Below are 14,360 nucleotides of genomic sequence, written 5' to 3'. Positions count from 1 at the left end.
TGTTCAGGCCCAAGAACCTCATTACAGAAGGGTCCCTCCTACATGCATGTTTAAGCCTTGTTTCCAATAGACCTCATTTTCATTGCGAGGACATGTGTTCTTCAGAGATAACTTTATTTTTTATTTTTATTTTTGTACTTTTTATTTTATTTTTTAACTTTACAATATTGTATTGGTTTTGCCATATATCAACATGAATCTGCCACAGGTATACATGTGTTCCCCATCCTAGGCCTCCTCCCTCCTCCCTCCCTGTACCATCCCTCTGGGTCGTCCCAGTGCACCAGCCCCAAGCATCCAGTATCGTGCATCGAACCTGGACTGGCGACTCGTTTCATATATGATATTATACATGTTTCAATGCCATTCTCCCAAATCATTCCATCTTCTCCCTCTCCCACAGTCCAAAAGACTGTTCTATACATCAGTGTCTCTTTTGCTGTCTCATATACAGGGTTATTGTTACCATCTTTCTAAATTCCATATATATGTGTTAGTATACTGTATTGGTGTTTTTCTTTCTGGCTTACTTCACTCTGTATAATAAGTTCCAGTTTCATCCACCTCATTAGAACTGATTCAAATGTATTCTTTTTAATGGCTGAGTAATACTCCATTGTCTATATGTACCACTGCTTTCTTATCCATTCATCTGCTGATGGACATCTAGGTTGCTTCCATGTCCTGGCTATTATAAACAGTGTTGCAATGAACATTGGGGTACATGTGTCTCTTTCAATTCTGGTTTCCTTGGTGTGTATGCCCAGCAGTCGTATTGCTGAATCCTGTGGCAGTTCTGTTTCCAGTTTTTAAAGAAAAATCTCCACACTGTTCTCCACAGTGGCTGTACTAGTTTCCATTCCCACCAACAGTGTAAGAGGCTTCCCTTTTCTCCACATCCTCTCCAGCATTTATTGCTTGTAGACTTTTGGATTGCAGCCATTCTTACTGGCATGAAATGGTACCTCATAGTGGTTTTCATTTGCTTTTCTCTGATAATGAGTGATGTTGAGCATCTTTTCATGTGTTTGTTAGTCATCTTTATGTCTTCCTTGGAGAAATGTCTATTTAGTTCTTTGGCCCATTTTTTGATTGGGTCATTTATTTTTCTGGAATTGAGCTGTAGGTGTTGCTTGTATATTTTTGAGATTAGTTGTTTGTCAGTTGCTTCATTTGCTATTATTTTTTCCCATTCTGAAGGCTGTCTTTTCACCTAGCTTATAGTTTCCTTTGTTGTGCAGAAGCTTTTAAGTTTAATTATGTCCCATTTGTTTATTTTTTCTTTTATTTCCAATATTCTGGGAGGTGGATCATAGAGGATCCTGCTGTGATGTATGTCGGAGAGTGATTTTCCTATGTTCTCCTCTAGGAGTTTTATAGTTTCTGGTCTTACATTTAGATCTTTAATCCATTTTGAGTTTATTTCTGTGTATGGTGTTAGAAACTGCTCTAGTTACATTCTTTTACATGTGGTTGACCAGTTTTCCCAGCACCACTTGTTAAAAAGATTGTCTTTTCTCCATTGTATATTCTTGCCTCCTTTGTCAAAGATAAGGTGTCCATAGGTGAGTGGATTTATCTCTGGGCTTTCTATTTTGTTCCATTGATCCATATTTCTGTCTTTGTGCAAGTGCCATACTGTCTTGATGACTGTGGCTTTGTAGTAGAGCCTGAAGTCAGGTAGGTTGACTCCTCCAGTTCCATCCTTCTTTCTCAAGATTGCTTTGGATCCTTCTTTCTCAAGATTGCTTTGGCTATTCTAGGTTTTTTGTATTTCCATACAAATAACTTTAAGATGTAGTGTTCTCCTTACCTGCTTTCGCCCATTTGTATTAACTTTTAATTACAATTTTGTAAAAACTCATTTTCTTCTTAAAGGAGCATCCTTATTTTTAAATTTAAGACAATTTTCTAAGATTTAGGGTCCAACCTAATAATACTTTTCTGAATTGGTATTAAGTTTAAATTATAATTCAACAGTTCTTGTGCAGAACTCTCTCACCTATATTACCTGTATTTGAAAGTGCTTGTAGCTCAGTTGTCTCTATCTCTTTGCAACCCGTGGACTATAGTCCACCAGGCTCCTCTGTCCATGGAATTCTCCAAGCAAGAATACTGGAGTGGGTTGCCATTTCCTACTTTAAGGCATCTTCCTGACCCAGGGATCAAACCTGGGTCTCCTGCATTGCAGGAAGATTCTTCTTCACTGCTTGAGCCATCAGGGAAGCCCTTATTGTATTTATTCCTATGCAATATCTCTGGTCTTATTTTTCCTGTTTGGGATACTCTCCTCGCTGCTCTTCATATGGTTTCCTCTACTAAATATCAAAACTAAACCATGTTCACTGATATTAGTTATAGTTGCAAATCCAAACTATGCAAATGTGTTGTTGAATAGTGTGTGTGTATGCATGTGTGTGTGTGTATCATTCGACATTGAAGAGATTCTTAAACATAATTCAATATCACAAGAATAAATTTTATGCTTTAAAGAAAAATAAGCACAAATATAGGGAAAAAACTAGCCATAAACAAGAGAAAATAGATACAGTTATGCATCTGTTAAATATATAAATCATAGGCTACATACAGAAGTATGTACATAGTATGTACATACAGAAGAAGTACCTAGAATTATGGTTTCTCAGATGGTGCTGTGGTAAAGAATTAGCCTGCCAATGCAGGAGACACTAGAGATGTGGCTTCAATCCCTGGATCAAGAAGATTCCCTGGAGAAGGAAATGGCAACACACTCCAGTATTCTTGCCTGGGAAAGCCCATGGACAGAGAAGTATGGTCTACAGTCAATGGTGTCCATCAAGCTCCTCTGTTCACGGGGTTGCAACAGAGTCAGAAGTGATTTAGTGATTTAGCAACAACAACTAAAGACTTGAAGTTAATTATCTCCATGAAAATCCTATTGCTATAACAGTTACATTCTGAAGTACAGAGGGTTAGGATTTCAATTTATGTATATTGGTATATATCCTACGTATATTTACACACACACACAGTCCCATAGGCATGAAATCTTTACCTTAAAATATGTAGCATCAACTTTCTTCTCATATAATCCAAAATAGCTATGTTACTGTAGTTGCAATTACTAGTAATTTGATAATTATATATCTGACTAGCTTAAGCAAACATAATCTAATCAATAGGAAAACCACAGCTCATTTACTCCCATATCATGTTCCATGGAATCATTGATTTGGACTCCAGTTCTAATCACTCTGCTCCAGCCTCAGATCTCTGCATTGGCAGCAGTCTATTCCCAGTCTGTGGTTCACACGTGTGTTAAAATGCCCGTTGCTATTTTTATGCTCTTTGTGTCAGTGCATTTCTCTCCCTCTTATCATTTCATCCAGAGTATGAGTGGAGAAGGGGACAACAGAGGATGAGACGGTTGGATGGCATCACTGTCTCAATGGACATGAGTTTGGGTAAATGCTGGGATTGGTGATGGACAGGGAAGCCTGGCGTGCTGCAGTCCAGGGGGTCACAAAGAGTTGGACACGACTGAGTGACTAAACTGAACTGAACTTATGGACAGTAAATTCATTCAATAATTCATCACAGAATACGGAGACTAGGCATTAGCATTTACCAAGATTACACTTAATTCTCAAGGATGACAAAAGACAAGCACAATTCAGAGAGTTAGGTAGGACTGACTGGCATATGGAGCTTGTCCCAAGCTAAGCTCCACCACATCTTCCTGGCTTTCCCTGCAGGCCTGGTCCTGACTCAGCTTTGTCTGTTTTCTTTTGACTCTTTCCACTCTGTGAACCCTGGTAGATGCCACCGTTCCTTGGTGTTGGGGACAATGAACAAGGTACAAAAAACATCCCTACTGTGCTAATATTAAACCCTGCTTCCAACAGACTTCCTTTTCACTGCAAGGGCATGTCTTTCAAAGTTAATTGTATCAATATTATATTTTTCCTTCCTTCTATCAATCCTTCCATTATCATTAATATTTTGCGGGTGTAAAATTGTTTTAATTTTAATAGGGCTACCTCCTTAAATAGTGAGTCTAAGCTGAAAATGTTTCCCTAAAATGGGATTACAAGTTATTACATTTAGTTGTTGGCTAAATTAATCATGTTAACGTACCATGTCAATTAAAGTGGTTTATTTTACAGCTTATTTTTTGTTACATTCTTTATCATGTTTTCATATTTTAAAGTCCACAGATATGAATAAATGTAGTTCTTTCAATATTGAAATGTTATTGTGGAAAGTATACAACTACATACTAGCTTTGCTAAGAGGTGCTTGAAGTGCCTTTTTACATTCACAATTGTAAAAATGGAAGTAAATAAGCACACGTAGCAAGATTTTGATTTGCTTTAAATAAGAAAATAATACAAAAATATTTAAGTGCTTCCAGATAAGTAGAAAATGGCATAAATTAAACTTATGTCAAGTTATTGGGCAGAGCTGCCTGTTTAAGTAAAATCATTTGATATCATTATCCGATTCCATTAGCTTCCAGTTGTTTAATTGAAGAGCATACAGTATTTTGGAGATGTATTCTTTTTTCAAAAAATAACAATATGATTTTTTTTTCTTATTTTCTAAGAATACATGTTACTAAGTTGTTCATTTTGACATCTGCAGCTTATCATATGGGTACTGATTTTCAAGTTTTTTCTCAGTGACATGTGAGGTGCTTCTCAATTCATGGTTTTCTTATCTCTGCAAAGTCCTTGGAAATATTTTTGAAATATATTTAAGTCAATAACAAATTGTGGATGTTCTTTTATTATATTATAGTTGTTTATGAAGTTTCTATTTTTTACCCCAATGTCATTACATTATTTCTTAATTGGTGGTATAGGAACAAAGGGAAGTATATGACTTTTTTTAAAGTTAAAGACATTCTTGTATCTGAACTGAAATCTTAGTTATTGAAACAAAATTAAAACCTGGATTCATGACATTAAGGGGCAGACTTTTGGCATGTTAACTTTTGTTTTTCCTTCAGCTTGCCAAAATTAAAAAAGTATTTAAAAGTAGTGAGAAATCTGCCATATACAGGGTCAGGCTGAATTTAATAGTTTATGATGTTAAACATACTACATTTTTACTGAATTTAATTGTCCATACCTCAGGAAGAATAAAGCTTCAGCTTGCTGTTGGAAGAAAGTCACATCTTTATTTCCCAGAAATGTTTCCATAAATCCATGTAGAAGATTCTAATGCATAAAATAAATAGATTGATAAGTATGAGTTTAAGGGCTTCTCTGGTTGGTCAGTGGTAAAGAATCTGCCTGCCAATTCAGGAGACCTGGGTTCAATTCCTGGCTTGGGAAGATCCCCTGGAGAAGGAAATGGCAACTCAGTCCAGTATTCTTGCCTGGGAAATCCCAAGGATAGAGGAGCCTGGCAGGCTATAGTCCACGGAGTCACAGAGAGTCAGATACGGCTTAGGGATTAAAAACCAACAATACAGGCATAAGTTTACCAGTGTAAAAAAAAATACGATTAAATTTTGATTTCTGTATGAATCCATACAACTTGCATAATAATCATGAGAACACACAGAGACAAAAATAATAAGGTATCATTAGGTTTGAATTGTTATATTAATAAAATACTCTATAAAGCATCAATTAATAGTATAAATATGTATTAATAAATTTGGAGTATCATAAAAATTACCTTAATCTTTAAAAATTCTATTTTCTTTTTCTCTCCAAACCTCTCTCCTACTTTCCTTCTCTTCCTGTTGCTTTCTCTTTCTCTCTCAAATCCATGGAACATACACAAAGATGTTTACTATAAAGAGTAAGATGAAAAACAGGAATTAGGTACAGAAAATAAATACAAATATGCAAATGAATTTTGAAAAATGGACTAGTAGGTAGTCTAGCAAGGAATCCATCACAAAATATAAATTAACTGATAGTTTATGAATGAAAGTGTGTTTTATTCCAATTTATGTCCCATTAGAAAATTTATCTATTTCACTATAGGGCACTGGGTTCATGATAGAGAAAAGTATGAGATTTAGCTATTGTACAACCCTACTGACTGTAGCCAACAAGGCTTCTCTGTCCATGGAACTCTCCAGGCAAAAATACCATTCGCTTCTCCAGGGGATCTTCCTGACCCAAGGATACTAACCTGCATATCCTACATTGCAGGCAGATTCATTACCACTGAGCCACCAGGGAAGCCTACCATTGAGGTATAACATATGTAAACTTATATGCATATTTAATGCATTCCTCTTGAAGATTTGGGGGAAGAGTACATCCATGAAAGCATGACCACTATCAAGGCCATAAAGATATCCTTATTTCTGAAAGTTTCCTCTGCCTCTTTTATTTTTATTATAATTTTATAATAAAAACATTTAACATAAGATCTACCTTATTAGCAGCTTTGAGTATACAAAACAGAATTATTAACTATAGGGACTACACTGTATAGAAGATCTCCTGAACTTAATTTAACTTGAAACTGAAACTTCGCATGTTCCGATGATCACTTTTCCATTTCTCCCATCCCCAGTCCCTAGAAACCACCATTCTTCTCTCTTTGCTTCTATGACTTTGACTGTTACAGAAAACTCATATAAGTGAGGTCATCCAGTATTTACTTTCTGTGTCTGAATTATTTCACTTAACACATGGCCTCCAAATCCTTCTATATTATTGCAATGTCAGGATTTCCTCCTTTATTAAAGTTGAGTAATGTTTCACTGTTTGTATATGTCAGTTTTTTTAATACATATTTCCATAAATAGACATTTAAGTGGTTTTAATATCTTAGTTATTGTGAATAATGCTGCAGTGAACATGGGAATGCAATATCTCTCCAAGATTCTAATTTCAATTTCTTTGTATAAATATCCAGAAATGACTGGCAAATGACATAGTAGATTTAATTTTTTGACAAAACTCTGTAACATTTTCTACAGTGGCTGTTCCAATTTCCTTTATATCATCCATGCTTATGGGGTTCTTTCTCCATATCTTTGCCAACACTTGCTGATTTTTTATTCTTCAATAATAGCTATCTTAATGCTGAAAGATGATGCTGTGAAAGTGCTGCACTCAATATGCCAGCAAATTTGGAAAACTCAGAAGTGGCCACAAGACTGGAAAAGATCAGTTTTCAATCCAATCTCAAAGAAAGGCAATGCCAAAGAATGCTCAAACTACCACACAATTGCACTCATCTCACACGCGAGTAAAACAATGCTCAAAATTCTCCAAGCCAGGCTTCAGCAATATGTGAACTGTGAACTTCCAGGTGCTCAAGCTGGTTTTAGAAAAGGTAGAGGAACCAGAGATCAAACTGCCAACATCTGATGGATCATCGAAAAAGCAAGAGAGTTCCAGAAAAACATCTATTTCTGCTTTATTGACTATGCCAAAGCCTCTGACTGTGTGGATCACAATAAACTGTGGAAAATTCTGAAAGAGATGGGAATACCAGACCACCTGACCTGCCTCTTGAGAAACCTCTATGCAGGTCAGGAAGCAACAGTTAGAACTGGACATGGTACAACAGAATGGTTACAAATAGGAAAGGAGTCTGTCAAGGCTGTATATTGTCACCCTGCTTATTTAACTTATATGCAGAGTACATCATGAGAAACGCTGGGCTGGAAGAAGCACAAGCTGGAATCAAGATTGCCAGGAGAAATATCAATAACCTCAGATATGCAGATGACACCACCCTTATGGCAGAAAGTGAAGAGGAACTAAAAAGCTTTTTGATGAAAGTGAAAGAGGAGAGTCAAAAAGTTGGCTTAAGCTCAACATTCAGAAAACGAAGATCATGGCATCTGGTCCCATCACTTCATGGGAAATAGATGGGGAAACAGTGGAAACAGTGTCAGAATTTATTTTGTTGGGCTCCAAAATCACTGCAGATGGTGATTGCAGCCATGAAATTGAATGATGCTTACTCCTTGGAAGGAAAGATATGACCAACCTAGACAGCATATTAAAAAGCAGAGACATTACTTTGCCAACAAAGGTTTGTCTAGTCAAGGCTATGGTTTTTCCAGTAGTCATGTATGGATGTGAGAGTTGGACTATGAAGAAAGCTGAGCGCCAAAGAACTGATGCTTTTGAACTGTGGTGTTGGAGAAGACTCTTGAGAGTCCCTTGGACTGCAAGGAGATCCAACCAGTCCATTCTAAAGGAGATCAGTCCTGGGTGTTCATTGGAAGGAATGATGCTGAAGTTAAAACTCCAATACTTTGGCCACCTCATGCGAAGAGTTGACTCATTGGAAAAGACTCTGATGCTGGGAGGGGTTGAGGGCAGGAGGAGAAGGGGACGACAGAGGATGAGATGGGCTAGATGGCATCACCGACTCGATGGACGTGAGTTTGAGTGAACTCCTGGAGTTGGTGATGGACAGGGAGGCCTGGCATGCTGCAGTTCATGGGGTCGCAAAGAGTCAGACACGACTGAGTATCTGAACTGAACTGAACAGCTCTGATGTTATATGCAATTGTACTTTTGATTTGAATTTGATAAAATGTCCGTACTACCCAGGTCAATGAAAGGCTCAATGCAGTGCTTATCAAAATAACACTGGTATTTTTTTAAATAAAAAATAAATCCTAAATTTCATGTGGTACCAAGGAAGACTTCAAATATTCAAATAAATCATGTGCAAGAAGTCCAAAGTTGGAGTCATCATGCATCCTGGTTTCAAAATAATATTTGAGTTGAAGAGAAGTACAGGGCACATGACCCAGCAGCTCTCAGCTGAGATGCAATGGTTCCACTCTGCTCTGAGTCAAGCCCGGATTACCCAGTGGGAAGACCAGGAGCTAGAGCACCAGCAAAGTCTAGGCAACAACGTTGAATAAAGGTCACATATGGTCATTAAAGAGGAGGAGATGGTTGGATGGTATCACTGAGTCAATGGACATGAGTTTGAGTAAACTCCAGGAATTGGTGGTGGACAGGGAGGCCTGCTGTGCTGCAGTCCATGGGGTCAGAAATAGTCGGACAGGACTGAGTGACTGAGCTCAACTGAGAATACAATCTAACCAAATTGTTTCAAATGAAATTAAATAAGTGGTATTAGAGTCATCTTATGGGAAAAAAACAAACTTTTTTACTAACCCAATATATCACAGAAAAGTTCATTCATGGATCTGTGGGGACCACACACACGAAGTCATTAACTGTGGTGACACAGATAAAATTCCAGAGTTGGTAACTAGATGAATCCCACTACTATGGAAGCAAACATTTCACATTAAAGGAGACCATACACCAACATGAATCCGCCACGGGTGTATGACAAAACCAATACAATATTACAAAGTAATTAGCCTCCAATTAAAATAAATAAATTTAAATTAAAAAATAAATTAAAGGAGATCCAGATTATAGTAACTTTACAAAACAGAATAGAGAGAAATAATGGTGTGTTTGTACTACATATAGTATTGGTATAAAGACAGACGTATAGGCCAATAGAACAGAATAAGAAGCTTGCATATTAATTTACATATAGTCAATTGATATTTGACAAGAGTGTCAACAATACACCAAGGGGAAAGGATAGTCACTTTAGCAAATTGTGCTGGGAAAACTGGGTATTCACATGGAAAAGAATAAAGGTCAACCCTCATCTTTCACCAGGCATGAAAATCAAAAGACTTAAACCTAAGACCTGAACTTTAAAAACTCACAGAAGAATATATAAGGGTAAAACTTCATGACACTGTATTTATTAATAATTTCATGGATATGACACAATAAGCACAGGCAACAAAAGCAAAATTAGATAACTAAGAATACATAAAACTAAAAATATATACAGCAAAGGAAAGAGTTAAACAGAGTAAGAAGGCACCTTCAGAATGGGAGAAAAATATTTGCAAACCCCTTGAACAGATGTTTTCTTCAAAGTAGATACACAGACAACAGGTTAGTGTGAAAAAATAATTAACATCGATAATTATCGTGGAAATGCAAATCTAAAATTTTGTTATAAATCAGGGACTAAAGGACTCCATTTATTCAACAAATATTAGCATGCATTCAATCATTCCAGGACTGTTTTCTTTTTTATTGAGTAAATTGTCATGTTGCTATTTTGATCCAGGAGGTAATTAGGACATATTCCCCTTGGAGAATCTCCTGTGGTTTCATCAATAATTGAGTAAGTGGATATAAGCATTTCGAGCTACTTTTAATTTAATTTTATTTTATTTTTTAACTTTACCAAAGCAATTTATAGAGTCAATGCAATCCCTATCAAGCTACCAACAGTATTCTTCACAGAGCTAGAACAAATAATTTCACAGTTTGTATGGAAATACAAAAAACCTCGAGCTACTTTTATTCACACTGTACCTAAACCTGCCTTTGCTGATCCGCAGGTAAGAGGAAACTTCAGGTCATTTGCAGAATAATTTAATATTTGCAGAATAATAATAAGACATAATATCAGTATCAGATATGACATGCAATCCTGTTAGTTGTTGCCTATCCCATAGGTGAATAAATACAACAGAGAAAATAGAAGACATTATATGGTTTTAGTTAAATAAGGATGTGTGTATTTGTGCTCAGTTGTGTCCAACTCTTTGTAACCCCATGGACTGTAATCTACCAGGCTCTTCTGTCCACGGAATTTCCTAGGCAAGAGTACTGGAGTGGGTTGCCATTTCCTCCTCCAAGGGATCTTCCCAACAAGGGATCAAACATGCACCTCTGGCAACTCCTGCATTGGTAGTCAGGTTCTTTATTGCTGCACCACCTGAGTGTATTCTTTTATTTACTTGATAGATGACAGAGCAGTTTAAGCCAGAAACAATCATGAAAATGTCTTATTCAAAAAACATTTGTCCTATCAAACTATCTGAGAGATTATCTTTTGCTATAATGAAGAAAACAATTATCCTTTTATTTTTGCCTTTGTGATGTACAAGCTACATCAGATTACTACTGCTTCAGAATGTTTCTCTAGATTTAACATTTAGAAAAATCTCTGAAAAATGAACTTCCCAGATGGTAAAGCATCTGCCTACAATGTGGGAGACCCAGGTTTGATCCCTGGGTTGGGAAGACCCTCTGGAGAAGGAAATGGCAACCCACTCCAGTACTCTTGCCTGGAAAATCCCATGGACACAGAAGCATTGTAGGCTACAGTCCATGGGGTCGCCAAGAGTCGAACACGACTGAGCGACTTCACTTTTTGAAAAATGCACATCAAAAAGCATGTTTTATTTGTTGGAGAGGTTAAGAATGAAGGGAAAGGACAGATAGGGAGTTTAGAATGGACCTGTATACACACCAATATTTAAAATGGATAACCAAAAAGGACCTACTGTGGAGCACATGGAATTCAGCTCAATGTTATGTGACTGCCTGGATGGGAGGGGAGTTTGTAGGAGAACAGATACATGTATGCATATGGCTGAGTCCCTTTTCTGTTCACATGAAACTATCACAGCAACTTTAATCGGCTATAAACTTATAAAAAATAAAAAGTTAAATAATAAAATAAATAAAATTCTCAGAAATGGAAAGTTTTATTTCACTGAGAGGAGCAAGTGGCAGGTCAGTTTCAGAAAGAAGCCATGGTATTACAGGAGGTTGTGAAAAATAATGAAAAGTGGATGCATCGTGGGGGATACCTGGGATTGGATCTTGGCTCTGACAGTTATGAGAGCTTCAATAAAGGGGAAAAAAAGTAACATGTACAAAAGCCCATTACTGTTGCATGTGCTCGGTGCATGGCTGTTATTATTTTTCATCTTCTTTGCAAGCTTTGTGTTTCAAGACTGGATCAATATAGTTGGAATATTTACCTTCTATTAGCATTGTATTTTCAGAAGAAGCTTTAGATTATTTTAGAAGTTGACCCTGTATTATTAAAACCTTTGAGAATCATAGTCATTTCCTCTTTAAAATTCTGAGTCCTTTCAATATATTCTAATAGTCATTTCCTCTTTAAAATTCTGAGTCCTTTCAATATATTCTAATATTGACTCGGTTGTACCCAGTATGATTTTCATTTTGGCATCCAGTAGAAAAGCCTGTTTGCAGAGAAATGGAAATGGCAACCCACTCCAGTATTCTTGCCTGGAAAATCCCATGAAGAGAGAAGCCTGGGAGGCTACAGTCCATAGGATCCCAAAGAGTTGGACATGACTGAGCACACACACACACACACACACACACACACACATTTAACATCATAAGTCTTTCACTATCTAAACTTAAACTCACTGTAACATAGAAAATAGAATTATGTGATATGTGTGTGTGTTTTGGTATTACCAGAATACAAAATTTACAAAGCTTCCTTACTCTCTAAAGAAGATACCAGAGGCATGAAGAGTGAATAGGGGAATCAAAATCAAAATCAAATTATGATACATTGCATTTCTTCCTAGCAGAATATTGTTTCGGCATGTATTAAAAATCACAAAACAAATACATGACAAGTAGATAAAGTACAAAATATCTGGATCAAGGATCTGATCACATATATTGTAAAATTATTAGTTATAGTATTAATTTTGTAATCCAGCATTTGCTAATGTTTTAAAAATATATATATCTGGTGATCAAAGTTCAATTATATGGTCATCTTAAATGTGTAACCAAACAAGACATATTTAAAGGAAATTGTTTTACATATTTATATTTGTTGCTTTGCATATTTAATTAGCCTGTGTGACTGTGTATTATTTTATCTGCTTGAGTATGTACATGTATTAGTACTTTGAAGAGGGAAAACTTTAGAGAGCAATATTCACATTGCTCATGGCTCTTAATCATGTGCCTGGCCTGTGAACAAATATTTTCATTTATTAACCCTGTGTTATTTGTCTTGAATGAACTATATCATTGAAATGATGTTAAGAATCATAATGGGCCTAATCATCTTGTGAATCAAACTCCCATTTAAAAATAATCATTTCAATATTATCAGAAATACTAATGTTCTGATTCTACAGTTGACTAGATAGTAATTGCAAGCCATTTTACACAACAACTGAAAGTTGTGGAATGCTACTATTCTGTTCCAGGGATCTGTACACTGATACGCTATCTTATGTGTTTGGATATCAGAGGGAAATTATATTTTATTCAATCATTTGGTGTGTTTTAATGTGATTTAGTATGAGAAAAGATAATAGAATGCAGTGACAGATTAACCAGTTAGCCTGATGGTTTTATAAATTACATGGATTCAAGAAGTAAGTGAACACATAAATATTGGTATTTGATTCTCCAGTGAACAGCATGGACACTTTACTCACTGCTTTGTCACTGTCTTCTGATCAACAACTCGGAAATGAGACATCCCCCAAAATAAATATGAGAGCATATGTCAAAATCCTTTAAGCCACATTACTGAGTCACAGTGTTTTTATTATTTTAAAATAATTGTAATTTTATGTTTAAATTTGTTCCATGAGGAGTCACCATGAAGAATACCACTGAAGTTATTATGTTTGTACTGAAAGATCTCACAGATAATCCTGAAATACAATTTATCCTATTCTTCCTATTTCTAGCAATTTATCCCTTTACTTTGATTGGAAATTTAGGACTGGTTGTATTGGTCATTGGGGATTGCTGGCTCCACAACCCCATGTACTATTTTCTGAGTGTGCTGTCATTTGTTGATGCCTGCTATTCTTCAGTAATCACACCAAAAATGTTAGTAGATTTTATGTCAAAAAACAAAATCATTTTATTGCCTGAATGTGCAGCACAGATGTTTCTCTCCACTACTTTTGGGACCACAGAATGCTTTCTTCTGGCTGCAATGGCATATGATCGCTACGTGGCCATCTACGATCCCCTCCTGTATTCAGCCAGCATGGCTCCTAGAGTCTACGTGGGAGACTCATCATTGCTTCCTATGTTGCTGGCATCATGCATGCTACTGTACACACAGTGGCTACTTTCAGCCTCTCCTTCTGTGCCTCCAATGAAATCAGGCATATCTTCTGTGACATCCCTCCCCTCCTCGCTATTTCTTGCTCTGACACTCACACAAAACAGCTTCTTCTCCTCTACCTTGTGGGCTCCATTGAGATAGTCACTGTCCTGATTGTCCTGATCTCCTATGGCTTCATTCTGTTGGCCATTCTGAGGATGCGGTCTGCTGAAGGGAGAAGGAAAGTCTTTTCTACTTGTGGCTCTCACCTAACTGGAGTGTGCATTTCTCATGGGACCATCCTCTTCATGTACGTGAGGCCAAGTTCCAGCTATGCCTTGGACCATGACATGATTGTGTCCCTCTTTTACAGAGTTGTGATTCCCATGCTGAATCCCATCATCTGTAGTTTAAGGAATAAAGATGTAAAAGAGGCAATGAAGAGAATGTTCTGGAAAATTTAA

The 14,360-nt window shown here is 36.6% G+C and overlaps 1 pseudogene; it reads left to right on the top strand.

The window, feature by feature from the left end:
• The first annotated feature begins 13,401 nt into the window (after positions 1–13,401).
• On the top strand, positions 13,402–14,360 carry LOC129628474 (olfactory receptor 5T1-like; annotated as a pseudogene).

Source organism: Bubalus kerabau, chromosome 15 (genome assembly GCF_029407905.1).
Source record: "Bubalus kerabau isolate K-KA32 ecotype Philippines breed swamp buffalo chromosome 15, PCC_UOA_SB_1v2, whole genome shotgun sequence".
Lineage (NCBI taxonomy): Eukaryota > Metazoa > Chordata > Mammalia > Artiodactyla > Bovidae > Bubalus > Bubalus kerabau.
This window is presented reverse-complemented; position numbering and strand designations above follow the sequence as displayed.